The sequence below is a fragment of the Kryptolebias marmoratus genome, linkage group LG14 (assembly GCF_001649575.2).
Source record: "Kryptolebias marmoratus isolate JLee-2015 linkage group LG14, ASM164957v2, whole genome shotgun sequence".
NCBI classification, from domain to species: domain Eukaryota; kingdom Metazoa; phylum Chordata; class Actinopteri; order Cyprinodontiformes; family Rivulidae; genus Kryptolebias; species Kryptolebias marmoratus.
The window spans coordinates 4,311,451-4,328,305 of record NC_051443.1 but is presented as its reverse complement, the minus strand read 5'-3'; the positions used below and the strand labels follow the sequence as shown (position 1 = coordinate 4,328,305).

General features: G+C 47.0%; 1 long non-coding RNA gene across 1 annotated transcript; it reads left to right on the top strand.

Moving 5' to 3' along the window:
* Positions 1-26: 26 nt before the first annotated feature.
* LOC112449855 lies at positions 27-16,416 on the top strand. The gene is made up of 3 exons (XR_003038401.2): positions 27-184; positions 258-351; positions 15,744-16,416. It is a non-coding gene; the product is annotated as an uncharacterized LOC112449855 (long non-coding RNA).
* Positions 16,417-16,855: the final 439 nt, after the last annotated feature.

The following is a 16,855-nucleotide window of genomic DNA, read 5'->3' as shown; positions in this document are numbered from 1 at the left end:
ACATACATACATATACATACACACTGTGGCAATCTGCTTCCCTGCTGCCTGGTGTGGTCCTCCTTTCTCCCTGATTGGCAGACGTCCTGACAACACACAGCTGCTCCAGATTAGAATCAGCCTCACATGGGTTCATAAGGCAGTTTGGAGGAACAGTCCGACGCTGATGCATCGATTGCTCTTGGTAATCCTTTTCAGCCATTGCCTGTTGTACTAAACTTGAAAATTAATAATCCTTTGTGTTTGTGCCTGATCAGAGTTCCTGATTTCGCCTTGGACTTCTTCCCTTCCGAGTAACCTGTATGCGGATAATCTGCAACCTTACCAAGCCAGTCTGCCTCCCACGAACCCGTAAGTCTGTCTACCTGTGTGTCAACCAGGATGCAATGTTTAGTAAGCAACTAGCTAATCAGTTGTTCTTTACGTGTTTATAGTTCCCCCTAATGTGTAGAAAATGTTTTTCGTGTTTTAAGGCCAATTTAATCCTCACAAAGCATACTAACATTGTTATTGAAAGCTTATTTTTACCCTTGTTTTCCACAATTTGAAAAATAAAATCCTCTATCAGATATACTTAATACTTAGTTTTATTGGTGAATCAATAGAAGATGTGACTATATGTTAAAAACAATAGGCAGCTTTACTATTTTATGCTTACAGTATGGATACCATAGACACCATATTCAGATACACTACTATCTTGCATGTTGTTTTCCTGTCAAACCCAAAAGATTTTGTTACCTCCCAAGGAGGAAAATCACAGCTTTGTAAACAAAGACAACATCTCCTGCTTAGAAATGTGGAATTGCAGCAGATAGTCTCTAATCCAATTTCAATGGTTGTCTGATTAAGAAGTGAAAGGGATTAGAGTGCTCATGTGTGCTGTGATACACGCGCATGCCCAAATGAAAAACTGTTTCATACTGCATGTCCCTGTTAGAAAAAAAGATCCTAATACAAGCAAAACAAAGAGACAAATTTCAGAGATTAGATGTGCACAGAAGAAGAAAAATGTCTGCACACACAGCCACGTCATTCCAATTATAAATGCTGCAAATCTTCCATCTCCTGCTGTTATGCCTAACGAGCGCAGCGTAGTGGCAGTTATGCAGATAAAAAGTCTTTCTGATTGATTCCAATGGCCCATTGAAATTTGTTTCACTCCACCTTATTGATCGCAGCCCGCCAGTTGAAAACTGCTAATTAATAATGATAATAAAAGTGCCACAGCTCATTAAAATCAACCACACCAGGCTGAAGTCCACTCCTTTTTATCTTCCCCATTTCTTTTTATTTTATCTGGCCTTTTCTCCCCCATCAGCCTTGGTGTTTCTGCTTATTGTGTTTGAATCTTTAACTTTATCAACAGTTTTGTTTAAGTTTTTCTGACACATCACTAGTTGGTGCTTTTTATTGTACTTCTTACACGTTTTATTGCCCACCACTGATTTCAAAATGGTGATAATGTTTTTGCGCATGCTGTGTGGGTCTGTTAGCAAAATATATCATGAACCACAGAACAGATTTAAATTAAACTTTCAGAAAGTAATCACTCTGAATATTTTCCACTACATCGCTCTACAAGACAGCGATGCCTACTAAGTCCATTGCTTTACAGTCTCATCCTCATATATTCAGCATAACTAGAAATTGTGTGGAGCTGAAGGTGGCCCTGTATGTGATGACCTTCTGCTAATCCTGTTTGACCTGACACAATCTTCAGTCCTAGATGCATTCAGTACAATTTCTGGATATAAACTTATTCTTGACAAAAGTGAGATATTTGGTGTTACCAGAGATGCAAAAGAGTATCTGCTTGATAATCTGTCATTCAACATATCCAATTCAGGTTTTGTCTATCTTGAGGTGTACATAGATGACACAATGGTTAATATTTAAAAGAAGGGTTGTCCGTCTTTGCTTACATGAATTAAACACAAATTTGAACAGTAGTATCTTCTAAATATTTCTGTGGCTGCTAGAAGTAAAGCCTTCAAAATGAATACTATATCTTCCCACACTTCTTATTAAATATATTGCCAAAAGTCTTCACTCACCCATCCAAATCATTGAATTAAGGTGTTCCAATCCCTTCCATGGCCACAGGTGTATAAAATCAAGCACCTAGGCATGCAGGCTGCTTCTACAAACATTTGTGAAAGATTGGGTCGCTCTCAGGAGCTCAGTGAGTTTCAGTGTGGTACTGTTGTAGGAAACCACTTGTGGAATAAGTCCAGCTGTAAAATTTCATTGCTACTAAATATTTCACAGTCAACTGTTAGTGGAACTATAACAAAGTGAAAGCAATTGGGATGATTGTTTTCTATATGTTTAAATATTTCTAATCTTTCAAACTTTTCCTCTGTGTTAAAAACTGTATGGGAAACAGGTTTTAAATTTCTAATATGATGTTTGCAGGTAGGCTTTAAAAGGAGTACACAGATCTTTAATCTGTGCTAGGCACAGTTTCACGCAATGTGGAATACTACATCGAGCTCACAAAAATATCTGATACAGTGTCCCCTCTGTGTGAACAATGCCAGCACGCCATAAAATTACTCACACATGTTTTGTCTGAAATGTTTCCTATGTTATCTAATGTAACTGGAGAGGTTATCGCTCTGATTCTTCTTGATCTTTTTTCTGCTAAAAAGAATTTAATTGCATTCACAATTCTGCTGGCCAGGAGGCTAATACTGCTAAATTAGAAATATGCAGTTCCATCTATTTATACAAGCTGGATTATAGAGGCCCATTATTTTCTTAAACTGGAAAAAAAAAAAATCAGGTTGACTTTGGCTGGTAAGGCTGGATCATTTGAAATAACCTTAAATCCTTTTCTGTCTGATGTTAAAGGTAAAAATTATCAGATCATTATGAACTGAGCACCAAAGAGATTTTGACTTCTGTATATTTGTAATGTGTATGGAAGTGTATGCAAAGCACTTTTATTTCTATTATTTATTTATCTTTTACTTGTATGTTAGGGGTAGGTGCCAGGATGAGAGTTATCTGTTAGTAATTTTCAATATAGAAAGTTAGAAATTTAATAAACAGTGTTGAAAGAAAAACAGTCTTTAATGGATATTTATCTACAACTATCAATTTTCCCACTTCAATACGGCCCTCGGAGCTAATCAACCTTAGGGAACCCATCAATGGCTTTAACTGAACTAATTCTACAGATATTGTCACAGCTCCATCTGTTCCTGCCACGCCTCTTGTTTCTAGTCATGCCACAGCCACTTAACTTCCTACTCCCAGTTTCAAGCCACGCCTCCGTTTTCATGTCAACACCATTAGCCTCATCTGTTTCACCTGTTCCTGTCTCCATATATACCCACAGCTCCCAGTACTCAAGCGCCAGATTATTGAAAGCCTTCAAGCCAGTAAATGTCCAGCGTTATATTCTCGTTCATGCCTGATCTCGACCCTTGCCTGTTCCACGACCATCGTCTCTTGCCTGCTCCCTTCCTGATACTGCTTTGGACTCTGACCTCTCGTTGCCGACCTCGCTTCGCTCATCTGGACCTCGCCCTTTGGATTCTCCCTTTCAGGTTTTGGCTTCGGACCTCTGACCCACCGGTAACGACCCTCCACCTGTATCTGGACTTCCCCTCTCGCCTCAGCCCCTTTCAGACAAGCCTGTCTGCACCTAGCTACCAAGCTAAGGAGGACTTACCAGTTCTGGTCCCAATCAACGACGGTCACGTGAATGCGCTGTTCAGAGCCTCTGGTCCCGCGCTTAGTTTGTCCATAATAAAATCCTTAAAACTTCGTTGCTGTGTTGCGAGTCTGAATCCTGTCAAGTCCTGCCTTGTCAGATATTGAACTAAATTTTGGTGTGGTAGTAGCTGAGACTCATCCTAAACACATACCCCAACCTCTAGCACATCTCAGAAGATCTCACAATGTTGCATGATACTGATATTGCACACAACAACATTTAAAAAGATTTGAGAAAAACAGCTATAATTCTGTCAATTCTCATCATATGATGACCGTAGTTTAAAACTGGCGTGAAGGACAGTGGGCGATATGTATTCCTTCAAGGATTGCTAGGTCTCTATTTTCTTTTGGAGTTTGATGTTGTCAGATAAGTGTCATCTTACACTCCAAATATCCATAAAAATATCTATTTTGTTTCCGCTCACAGTGATTGTAATGATTGGCGATCCTATATTTTATTTCTGATTACTTGCTTTTTTTTTCGTTTTAATTAGCACTGTTTTTTTCAACAGAGTTCAAGTCAAGGACACTACATGTATTTGACTTGCATTGTAATCAAATAATTCATGCTGATTTATTTATTAAAAATTGTGAAATACTCACATGTGCATCTTCTAGCGATTCAAAACCTTTTATTGAAGAGCATTCAGAGCTGAACAGTGAACATAGTGTAGAATATTGTCCACTTAGTGGGTTTTTTTAAGCAAAAGGCATCATCTTCTATGGCATTATATCCTGTGAAAATGAATGGGACACTAATTTGTAAAAATGCTTGTCAGAAAATCTTGTAAATTTTGCCCATTGATGCAGTTGTGCACTGAAACAACCAGGCAGGATGACGTGTAACAATGCTAAATGCAGTTAACGGAGTCACTTTGTCCATATTTATTTATATTGATAGTAAAGGTATTAAGTACATTGCATACTCCCCTGACATGTCAGCTGAGACTGAAATTTAACTGTATGATTAATAAAGACAATGCCATGCCGGCAAACCTAACACCTCTCATCAGGTTAAGAACATCATCTCCATTGTGAAGCATGGTGGCATCATGCTTTTTATTTTATTTTATTATTTTTTTAACGTGTCTTGTCCAGCTGTGTGGCACTCAGAATTGTCATCTGAATGTCAAGGTAAGGCCCAACAGATTTGCTTTGACAAGCGAAACATGGCTTTCACCATGATGTCCCCCTTGGTATATAAAACTTTATTAGAAATTGCTTTGGGTTTATTTCAATTGTAATGGACACAAAGATGAGAAAGAAGAAAGAGAACAGGGAAAAGAGATGGAGGAAAAGGTTTGAAGAGAAAAACCATAGAGATAAAACATGTCAACACCCTTGAACTCTGCCACGGGACCTGCGGAAAGAGAAAACAAAACAAAGAATCCACAACAACAAAAAGCATATGCAGTATATGATGATAATTATAACTTCAATGGAAAGTACACAGAGCCAGGTAATACATGAGGGTATTTAGTGACAACCGCAGCCCAACTAAAGGTGTATCTGACAGACACCTGAATCTAGATATGTATGTATGTGTATCTTTATGTATCTACAAGGTTTCTCCTTAGGAATATTTGGTAGTGAGTGTGAGGACCCAGATCCACCCCCCAGGACATGAGGATGGCACAAGAAAGAGCGGAGGCACAGACACACAGCGGCCCCCCAAGCCCGGAGCCCCGGGGGCCCCCCGCAGGGACAACTGGACCCCACCCAAGAGGGCAGCAGAAGCAAGCTCCAGGCGACCCCCGGCAGCCACGATGCAGAAGCCCCAGGGGGCCGCAGCGACGAGCCCACAGGCTCCACCGGCAACCCGCTACGCCAGAGCAGACCTGGCCATAGACAGAGAGACCCGAGCCCCAAAGACGCACCACCCCCCAGCCGTGGCCCGACCAAGCCCAGGCACCCAAGCCCCAGCAAGCAGCCACTAGGGCAACCCAGCACATACCCCGGCACCCAGCCCAGGCACCACATTTTAATGAGGGGCCCAAGATGATCCAGGAGAGGTGGCAGCCCAGAACCCAACCTGACAGATAAACAGCCATTCACACCTTCACACCCACAATCTCATATACAGAAACTCTCTCTACCCCTGGACCCAGGAGATGATCCCCTTCTCTCTGGTGTGGAGAAGAGCAGACAGCCCAACCCTCCTCCGTAGGGGCAAAGTAGCCCATGAGCCAAGGCGAGAGGCAGGTGCCACCCGGACAACCTCGGTCCAGCCACCAGCCCCGACCCCATCCAGAGACATGTCAGGAAGAGTTCACCCAGTCCAGACGAGCCAGCCATCCACCTCCACCACCACTAGCACAAGCCCAGCACACCGCCCCCACCTCAGGCGCCCCGCCGCATTCCACCCCCCATCACACAACAAGCCGCAATAGTAAGGTAGCAGCCCTGCACGATACCACCACAGTCCCATACGGAACTGCAACCAAGAAGGCACCACTGAGCCACACAACCACGCCAAACTCCCATCCAAATACAAGGAAAGGAACGACTCCACCGCCAAGCACCCCCGGCAGGAGGCCCGCACCCGGGGCCAACAGCCCCTACCATGCCCCCTCAAACACATAAATAAACTCATGTCACCATCCCTGCGACCTCAGTCCCGGGACAGCCACCACCAAGCCCAGCCCCACCGCCGCCACCAGACCAACCAAAACCCCAGCAGCCCCAGACCTGAAAAAGGACGCAACCCCCTCCACAGCTCCTCTTACAATCCTCTGTGGCACACCCAACCAGCAGGGTCGTCATCCCCCAGATGGCGCGACCAGCAGGGTAGGAGAACAGGGAGCCCGCCAAGCCTCCCGGTCCATGCCGGCAACCCCAGGCTGCCCATGAAACAACACATGAGCCAGCACCAGCCAGGGACCCACATTCGAGCCCACCCAGACCAAGTACAACCCGCCACCCCGCGCCACCACAAGGTGCACACCACCGCCCCACCCGCCCTACAACGACCGCAGACCAGCCCCAGGCCAGAGGCCAGAGCAGCATGAAGTGACAAGAAACCAGGTTTGTTTGTCCAGAGAGCGAAACCAAAACCAGACACGGAGACAGAACTTAAGGTAAGTAGGTTTATTTACAAGGTGCACTAATGTACAGTGAGTCGGGATCAGGAGCAGTCTGAAAGGCGAGAGGAGCTAGGTGAGTCTCGGGTACAATCTTCGGTTCAGCGTAGATTGGTTGAGTGAGTGAATAATGTCTCTTTGTTTCTTACAGGTCCTGGAGGGGTTCTACGGAGCAGAGGAGGTGAGGAAAGTTTCCACAGTGATCCAGCAAGTAGGTGATCCAGCAGTCCAGCAAAAGTAAGTATCCAGAAGTTCCCAGGTAAGTTCCCGTCGGGGAGTAACCGTCTAGGCGAGGCAGCAACCTAAGTCAGACAACACAAAAACACTTTCAGGAACGTTACGTAACAACGTAACCAACTTGAGGTTAGAGCCTGTGGCTAAGAGTCTAACCTGAGAGGTTTGATGCTCCAGTGAAGGTCTGGTCTCAGCCGGAGGCTTAAATGCTGGATCAGCTCGTCAGAGAAATCAGGATCAGCTGTGGAAGGAAGAGTTAGTGGTGCCGCCCAAAGGCGGAGCTAACTCCAGATCCTCACAGTACCCCCCCTCTAATGATCGACCCTTGGCAATCTGAGATGCCTATCAGGATGGGCCCTATAAAAGTCAGCAATCAAGGTCGCATCTAAAATGAACGACCTGGGAACCCATGTGCGCTCCTCAGGTCCATAACCCTCCCAATCTACTCAATATTGGAAACCCCTGCCTCTCTGCCTGACGTTGATAATGCGATTTACTGTAAACGCCGGATGATTGTCGATTAGCCGGGCGGGAGGGGGGAGGACGGTAGGTGGGCTCAGAGGACTGTGCACAACTGGTTTCAACTGAGAAATGTGAAAAGTAGGATGGATGTGCGTTGATGCCGGGAGGGTGAGTGGAACTGATGTTGGATTTATGAGTCTTTCTACAGGAAATGGGCCAATGAAACGAGGGGCCAATTTCTTTGATGTGCCCCTCAATGGAATGTCCCTAGTTGATAACCACACCTTGTCGCCCACCTTGTATCCCGGTGTAGAAGAGCGGTTATGGTCGGCGTATTTCTTATTCTGCTCGGCTGTTCTTTGAAGGACCCTCCTGGCCTGTCTCCAGATCCTCCTACACCTCCATAGGTGGGCCTGCACAGAGGGGACAGTGATTTCGGACTCGAAGGTAGGAAATAGTGGTGGGTTATATCCCAGGGAAGCCTCGAAAGGAGATAACCCTGTAGCGGAGGAGATGTGAGTGTTATGAGTGTACTCAATCCATATGAGCTTCTTGCTCCAGGTAGACGGGTTGTCGCTGGCCAGACATCTAAGTGCCACCTCCAACTCCTGATTGCAGCGCTCCTATTGACCGTTAGACTGTGGATGGTACCCCTAGCGAGACTCACCCTAGCTCCAAGCCCCTTGCAAAAATTTTGCCACACCTGGGATGTGAACTGCGGTCCTCTGTCCGATACGATGTCCACCGGGATTCCATGCAGCCGGAACACTTGCTGGGTCATTATCTCTGCTGTCTCGAAGGCTGTGGGGAGCTTAGAAAGTGGAATGAAGTGAGCGAACTTAAGAAATCTATCAACAATGGTGAGTATGACTGTGTGACCCTGTGATGGAGGCAATCCTGTAACAAAATCTAATGTGATATGTGACCAGGGACGACTAGGTATGGGTAGTGGTTGTAGTAAACCGGCTGGGGGTTGGTTGCTGTTTTTGAAACAAGCACAAGTGGGACAGGCGGTGACAAACTCTCTAACATATGCGGCGAGGTTAGGCCACCAAAAATAATGGGTTGCCAGCTTAATCATACAATTTACCCCAGGATGACAGGAGAATTGTTGAGAGTGTAGCCAGTCCAGGACTCTAGCTCTAACAGTTTCTGGGACATAAGTCTTGCCAGGAGGACCCCCTCCAGGGTCAGGTTCCGTCTGCTGAGCCTCCTGGATCTCCCTTTCGATACCCCAGGTAAGTGCGCCTATAATCAGGGAGGATGGAATTATTGGCTCCTCCTCCTTGGTGGAACTGGAGGTTGACCATAACCTGGACAAGGCATCAGGCTTAACATTCTTTGAACCTGGCCTAAACGTGATGGTGAAATTGAATCTGCCAAAAAACAAGGACCACCTAGCCTGTCGGGGGTTCAGTCTTTTGGCAGTTTGCAAATAGGCCAGGTTCTTGTGGTCGGTCCAGATGATAAAAGGGACCTCACAACCCTCTAGCCAGTGCCTCCACTCTTCGGGAGCTAATTTTATAGCCAGCAGTTCTCAATTTCCGACATCATAATTTCTCTCTGCTGGGGAGAGGCGACGAGAGAAATAGGCGCATGGGTGGACCTTATTATCATCGGAGGATCTTTGAGAGAGAATGGCTCCTACACCTGAGTCAGAGACATCTACTTCAACAATGTATTGAAGTTTGGGATTAGGGTGACGCAGGATAGGATAGGAGCTGAGACGAACCGGGATTTTAACTCACCGAAAGCAGACTATGCCTCCGGAGACCAGACGAAACATTGTTTTATGGAGGTGAGTTGTGTGAGGGGGGCTGCAATCCTGCTGTTGTCCTGGATGAATTGTCGGTAGAAATTAGCAAATCCCAAGAATCTCTGTAGCTGACGACGGTCGGTGGGAATGGGCCAGTCAGCTACCGCTCTGATCTTCTCAGGGTCGGTCTGGTAATATCCCTGTCCAAAGATAAAACCCAGAAAACTGACGGTGGAAACACTGAACTCACACTTCTCGGCCTTCACGAAAAGTTGGTTCTCATGTAGCCACTGAAGAACTGCTCCCACTTGATGTCGATGCTGCACATGGTCCTGAGAATAAATCAAAATATCGTCAAGGTAGACAAACACCGAAATATTCAAAAAGTCTCTTAGAATGTCATTGATTAAGGACTGAAAAACTGCTGGTGCATTGGTGAGTCCAAATGGCATGACCTGATATTCAAAGTGGCCGAGAGGGGTTTTGAATGCAGTTTTCCACTCATCCCCCTCTCAGATTCTTACCAGATGGTAAGCATTACGGAGATCTAGTTTCGTGAATACAGTTGCTGAATGGAGCTGTTGGTGAACGGAGTCTATCAGGGGAAGTGGGTACTTGTTCTTGACCGGGATTTGGTTAAGCCCCCAGTAGTTGATACAGGGCCAGAGACTCTTATCCTTCTTTTACACGAAGAAAAATCCAGCACAGAGGGGAGACGTGGACGGGCGGATGATGCCGGAAGCGAGAGAGTCCTCGATGTGTGTTTTCATGGAGTCCCGCTCAGTTACGGAAAGATTAAACAAACGACTAGATGGTAGGGGTGCCCCAGGAAGGAGCTCTATAGCGCAGTCGTATGGTCTATGAGGTGGCAACGATAATGCTTTTGACTTGCTGAAGACTGAGGCTAGGTCATGATACTCGGAGGGGACCTTAGTAAGATCAACCTCGTGGTCTAATCTACCTCTTGTGCTAGATAACGGCAAGGCGGACTGAAGAGAGTTCTGCAAACAAAAAGGACTCCAAGAGTCAATTCTCTTTTCTGTCCAATTGATGACGGGATTATGCTTTTGGAGCCAGGGAAAACCTAAGATCATTTGAGGGGAGGGAGATGAGAAAACCAAGAAATCGCCTGACTCTCTATGATTCCCTGAAGATATAAACTGAAGGTTAGAAACCTTACAACTATTCTTGGTAATAACTTGACCTGATATGTCCATTACAGGGAGGGGTGAGGAAAGGTGCACAGGCTTAAGTTATAGCTATTGAACTAAATCTTCCAAGATAAGGTTCTGTTCAGCCCTTGAATCAACTAAGGCATGAACAGAAATCTTAAATTGGTGGTTTATGATAGTAGAGTGAATGAGAAAACGCGATCCGAGGGGTTGAGAGAGACTACTCACTAGTACCCCTCGGACACCTAGTGAGTCTGCCCTTTTAAAAAAGGACACCTAGCCCGAAAGTGACTTTTATCCCCACAATAGAAACATTCTCTAGCCTCTAATCGCTTTAACCTTTCCTCATAAGTTAGCTTAGCTCTCCCCACTTGCATAGGTTCTTGTTTGGGCCCCATAATGCCTGGTTCCGTCTTCGTGGATCTGATGTTGTGCCCGGTGGTGGACGTCCGACTGCCCCTCTCTCGTTGTCTCTCCCGGAGGCGGTTGTCCAAATGGATCGTTAACGAGATTAACTCCTCCAATGAACGTGGTTCGTCCCATCCTGCTAACTGATCCTGGATCGGTTCTTGTAGTGCGTGGATAAAAACTCCCTTCAGAGCCGGCTCGTTCCATCCCGACGTAGCTGCTAACGTGCGGAAATCAATCGCAAACTGGGCCACGGAGCGCTGACCTTGTCTTAAGTTCCACAATTTTCTTGTGATTTCGGTTTCGTTGTACCTAACACCAAACGTCTGTTCAAAATCTTCAATGAATTGATCGAAGGGAGTTAGCCTGATAGCTTGGAGGCTAAATATAGCTTCCGAGCTATCAGGCTAACTCCCTTCAACACTTTGTCTCTGAGAAGTCCGATAATATAGGAAATTTTAGCTGAATCGTCAAAAAAGGATTGCGGAGAGCGGGCAAAGACTAGCGAACATTGAAGAAGGAATCCTGCACATTTACCAATCTCACCGGAGAAATGTTCTGGAGTTGGCGAGGAAACCTCACGGAAATGTACGGAAGTTGGAACCGGAAGTGACGTCGCTGCCGGAACGGAAGCGGAAGAGGAGTCTGCGGTGTTGGGCACTAACAAAGATAATTTTTGATGAATTTCTTGAGTTAGGAGAGTCAATTGATCGAGGCGGCCTGTTTCCGATTGTTGTCTTTCGCATAATGCATTAATCATGGATTTGTGTCGGGCCAATAATGAAGCCGCTTCAGTGTTTTCCGGTCGGGGAGAGGATTCCGCCATTTCCAGGGTGGCCCTCTTTACCCACATAAGCCTTTTTAGCTGGCGTGGCACTTATCAACAAGGAGAAGAGAACAAAAACAAAAAGGTTTAACTTCCGGAAAATATCTATGGCTATTTCTTTTTTCTTTTTTTTTTTTAACTAAAGCTCTTCCCACACAGCTGAAATTGGTGACGCTCAGGACTGGTTTGGCTGGAGCATACTAACAAGAAACCAGGTTTGTTTGTCCAGAGAGCTAAACCAAAACCAGACACGGAGACAGAACTTAAGGTAAGTAGGTTTATTTACAAGGTGCACTAATGTACAGTGAGCCGGGATCAGGAGCAGTCTGAAAGGCAAGAGGAGCTAGGTGAGTCTCGGGTACAATCTTCGGTTCAGCGTAGATTGGTTGAGTGAGTGAATAATGTCTCTTTGTTTCTTACAGGTCCTGGAGGCGTTCTACGTAGCAGAGGAGGTGAGGAAAGTTTCCACAGTGATCCAGCAAGTAGGTGATCCAGCAGTCCAGCAAAGGTAAGTATCCAAGTTCCCAGGTAAGTTCCCGTCGGGGAGTAACCGTCTAGGCGAGGCAGCAACCTAAGTCAGACAACACAAAAACACTTTCAGGACAGCGTAACCAACTTGAGGTTAGAGCCTGTGGCTAAGAGTCTAACTTGAGAGGTCTGATGCTCCAGCGAAGGTCTGGTCTCAGCCGGAGGCTTAAATGCTGGATCAGCTCATCAGAGAAATCAGGATCAGCTGTGGAAGGAAGAGTTAGTGGTGCCGCCCAAAGGCGGAGCTAACTCCAGATCCTCACAGGAAGAAGTAATTGAGGAGGGCTGGACATGCGCGCCAAAGACCGTGCGCCACACCAATCTCACACCACAGACCCAGAGATGCCCAAGCACGCTGGCAGAACACCCCCACCCACATAGCACCGCCCCACAGCGAATGCAACCCCGGGCCGACCGGCCAGCCCTCCGCCAAAGTAGAGCCACACCCCCGATCTCCGCCACACACCGCTAGACAGCCAGGCACACACCTCCAGCCAACCCCCCCGCCAAAGCCCGGCAGCCCCCCGGCCAAAGAGCTGGCCACCACAACCAGGAGCCATTACCTAAAGACCCAAACAATTCCGGGAGAGCCAGAGGGCCGACACCCCGTGTTGTTATATAGTGCATTTAAAATGGGGGAGATGGGGCAGCGGCTGACACCCACATAGCCTTGGCAGAGAGTAGGCAGTGCCAACTCACCTCCCCAACCCTTGCCTAGAATCCTAAGTGTCTACATGCAACATTTGGGAGTGAGCACAGGCACAGGCACCGGGGGTGAGACTGACTGACCAGCTCACCCTCTGCATGCTGCGGGGTGTGCCCCACCCCAGGACCCTATAATGTGTGTGTCATGTGAATTTTATTGGTGAGAGTCTCTAAGTTGTATATAAAATATGGGGCTCAAGTCACCACCAGACTGCGTAAATTGGAGACCCTCCTCGCACCCCAATAGCGAACTCAAGCCCTACATGAGTGGTGGTATGATGGAGTGGGCGGAGAGAGGCGGTCGGGGATGGGGAGGAAAGGACTGGAAGGATAGTCTGTCCCCCCAGGGAGCCAGCTCCCCCGCTGACCCCATTAGGCACCCCCGTTGTCCTAGACCTACCAGGGGTCTGCAGGTGGCCAAGGCCACAGACAGGCACAGAGCCCCGAGAACCGACCAGGGCCAGGCACAGCACCCCCACGCCTCCGGGATGTCCAGATCCCCAGACCCGACCCCCGGTCCAACACCCAACCCTGGGTCAAAGAAGCCACCGGACTCCAACAAGAGAACCAGCTGGGAGCGCCCACACAGCCACAGAGCCAGGTCACCACGGCGACCAGGAACGCACCCTCACCCCAACGAAGGAACTAACAAGCCCACCCAGTGCGACGTCCACAGCAAGAGTACAACATGCAAGGAGGGTGTACACCCAACACGCCCAGGCAACCCAGGACCCACGTTGCAGAACCACCAGCGGGACAGCCCCCGACCCGTCACATCACCCCCTCCACTGCTCCAAACCACAGCCAAGCACCCAACCACGACCACAGCCAGGCAAGCAGAACAATGACATACACCCCATGCCGACACAGAAGAAGCCAACAAGTCCCACTAAACCCAAATCAACGGGCTAACCCAAATGCAGGCACCCAGCCATGGCAGGCACACACACCGCCCCACAAACAAACCCGAGACCACCACGTGGCATGGGGCCTGGCAAGCCCCCCACGCATCACCACACCAATCACACCGCCGAGGGAAGATGCCGACACAATAAACCATGGAGCACCACCAATCACCACTGCCCAGACTGTGAAGGAGTCAACAACCCCCCAGGCCCGGAACCACCAACATTCAGGGCAGCCAGGCAGCAACAATAGAGTCAGGCCCAGCAACAGCCCCCCAGGCCAATGCCATTGAGATAGCGACGCCCCTGTAACACCATACCATACATCTGTATGGGCACAGCGAGAACACCCAACCCCGGACAAAGACACAGCCTGGGACTACCCAACAAGCAAGCCGACCCCTGCCCTGGCACGGGGTCCCACAGAGCAAAAAAACAGAACCCACCGAGAAGCCAAGACCACCCAACCCAGAACCACCCAGGCCAGCCAGCCCGCAGAAGCCAAACAGCCCCCCAGACCTCGCCCCCAGACAGAACCGGAGCCGCCGTGTCCCAAAACCCCTGGGGGAATTGGAATATGACCCAGGTCCGCCCGAATGACACCCAGCCTCCACCCAGGACTGTCTACCCAGGCCCCACCCCAGAGGGAAAGCTACCCCCACCCTAACATCCAAACAACTCTCAGACCACAGAAGACACCCAGGTTGAGTCTACCCCTCCCCCAGATCACCCCCCCCCCCCCCNATCTAATTAAATGAAATACAATAGAAAAAAAATCACTACAATATAGAAAAGTTAATTAGAGCCCTTTCTCATGGGAGAGCACCTGCAATGAGATGGCAAAGAGACCTCCCCACCAGCTTAAGGCGCCCTCCCGGAGAAGACGAGATTGTCCCGCATGCCCCGAGCTTGAATATCCAGGATGGTCTCCCTCATCTCCCTGTTTTCACCGGACAGCTGCATCATCCTCTCGGTAAGTTGTTTAACGTTGTCCCTCAGCGTACGGTTCTCGGCAGCGAGCAATGCCACCTGTTCGTGGATGAACTCCAGAGACTCCCTCAGTTTTTGGAATTCCTTGTGGAGAACCTCCATCAAGCCGGGCATCCAGGCTGGTTAGCTTCTTGTCGATGGAGTCCAGGACCTCGGTGAAGCTTTTCTCTGGAGATATAGTGGATGTGCTTGTTGAGCACTCTGAACGAATGCGTTTGGAAGTTGGTGTGGTCATAGTTGCAGGGTTTTTTTGTGGTTTGCCCATCACGATGTTGTCAAAACACTCGTTCACGTAACTCTCCAAGCTGTCCAAGATTTCCTGGTCCAGTTTGTTTTACTGAAAAATAATAGGTAAAGGTTAGTATTAAGAAAGTATTTTTATATTTTGGTTTTAATATATTGGCTTATTTTACCTGAGTTGTTTGTTTTACCAGTATGCCGCCATGTTACTTACACAATACGCACAGCTCTCGCGAGATCTCAGCAGCTCATCGTGTCCCTCCCTGCAGCATGGGCTGCCCTTTCATATAGCATGAACTTGGGAAATTGGTCAGAGTTGAAGGAAAGATAGATGGAGTAAACTATAGAAAAACACTGCTGAAGCAATGCTCCAGTGGAGAACCAGTTAAATGTCCTGGAATGGTCCAGTCAAAGTCCAGACCTCAATCCAGCAGAGAATCTCTGATGTGGTTTAAAGATTACTGGACACAAGCAGCACCCATCCAATCTGAAGGAGCTGCAGCAGTTTGGCCCTGAAGAAAGGACGAAAAGTCTAGTGGTTAGATGGACTAAAATCATGGAGACGGGACCCCCATCCCCATAAGATTTTTTCTTATTCCAAGGGAGAAACAAAATAACTGCTTGGGGTGAATACTTTTGCAACCCACTGTAATACAGATAAAACTCAAGAGAAAGCAAAGTCACTCTTCTGCTGTCTCATTCTTACAGAAAACATCTAAACTATCCCACTGATGTGGACGAGGCTCTCTGAGGTTAGGTGACAGCGTGGTGAAGCAGCAGCTGAGGATGGTGATGAAGCTGTCTGACTGCACCATGAACTACTGCCTTGTTCTGCAGAGAAGTGGAGCACTTCATATATTATCTGCGGACACCACTGTCACCACCAAAGACAGAGTGGCCAGCACAGAGCTCCTGCAGGCTGGGACTTGAAACATTCCACCATATTTTTTTGCCAGCTGTCAAGTCATCTAATAAAGCAGGGCCGAAAGGAGGGACGGTATTGGAGCTGAGGGTGGATGAAGTATCTAGTGCTGATGTAATATGGCTTATAAATCTAATTTAATTACCCTGTGTGGGGATGGGCTGTAAAAGCCATAACTGGATTTATTGTACCTTAACTTGGCATCTTAACGACTTTGTGCTTTTAATATCATTACCCTGTAATTTATTTCTTTCTGTGCGTGCACACCAACACTGTCTCAACACAGCAGCCCAACACCAACAGTGCAGTCATAATGTTTTTAAGAAGGCTGCTTTAGAGATCATAGGGCGCTTGAGCTGTGACAGTTCCTGATCCATAAACTCCCCCTTTGCCTTATCCTGAGTTTTATTTACTGTATGTCATTAAGGTGAATGCTGCTTTATTTGGAACCAAGAAATGTGTTTCAGTGTACAGTCAACTCCAAATGCAGTGGACAGTTCAAATAGTTGTTTTCCTCTTTTGTTTTTTGTTTTTCAAATTACAAATATTTTGTCCAAAAAGTACATTGAGATTTTTTTCAATTTCTTCAAAAATATTGTTCTTTTTGAAATCTCCTTCAGCACTTTGCTCTGTTTTCGATTCTTTATGCTCCTTTTAGCATTTAGCTACCATTCTGCTACTCTTAGCTTTTAGTTGGCCTTTTGCTCCTTTTATCTCACATTTTGCTTTTTCCTTTTGTCAGGTGTGGAGGAGAGTGCAGAATGTGTAGACTCATACAGAATTTTCCAGGAATAAGCTAATTTATTTAGAAATAAAAATAAACAAAAACAAAAGCTGACGTGGCAGCAAAACAAAACACTAACAAAACCCAAAATATAGCTAACACAAGAGGCGAGAC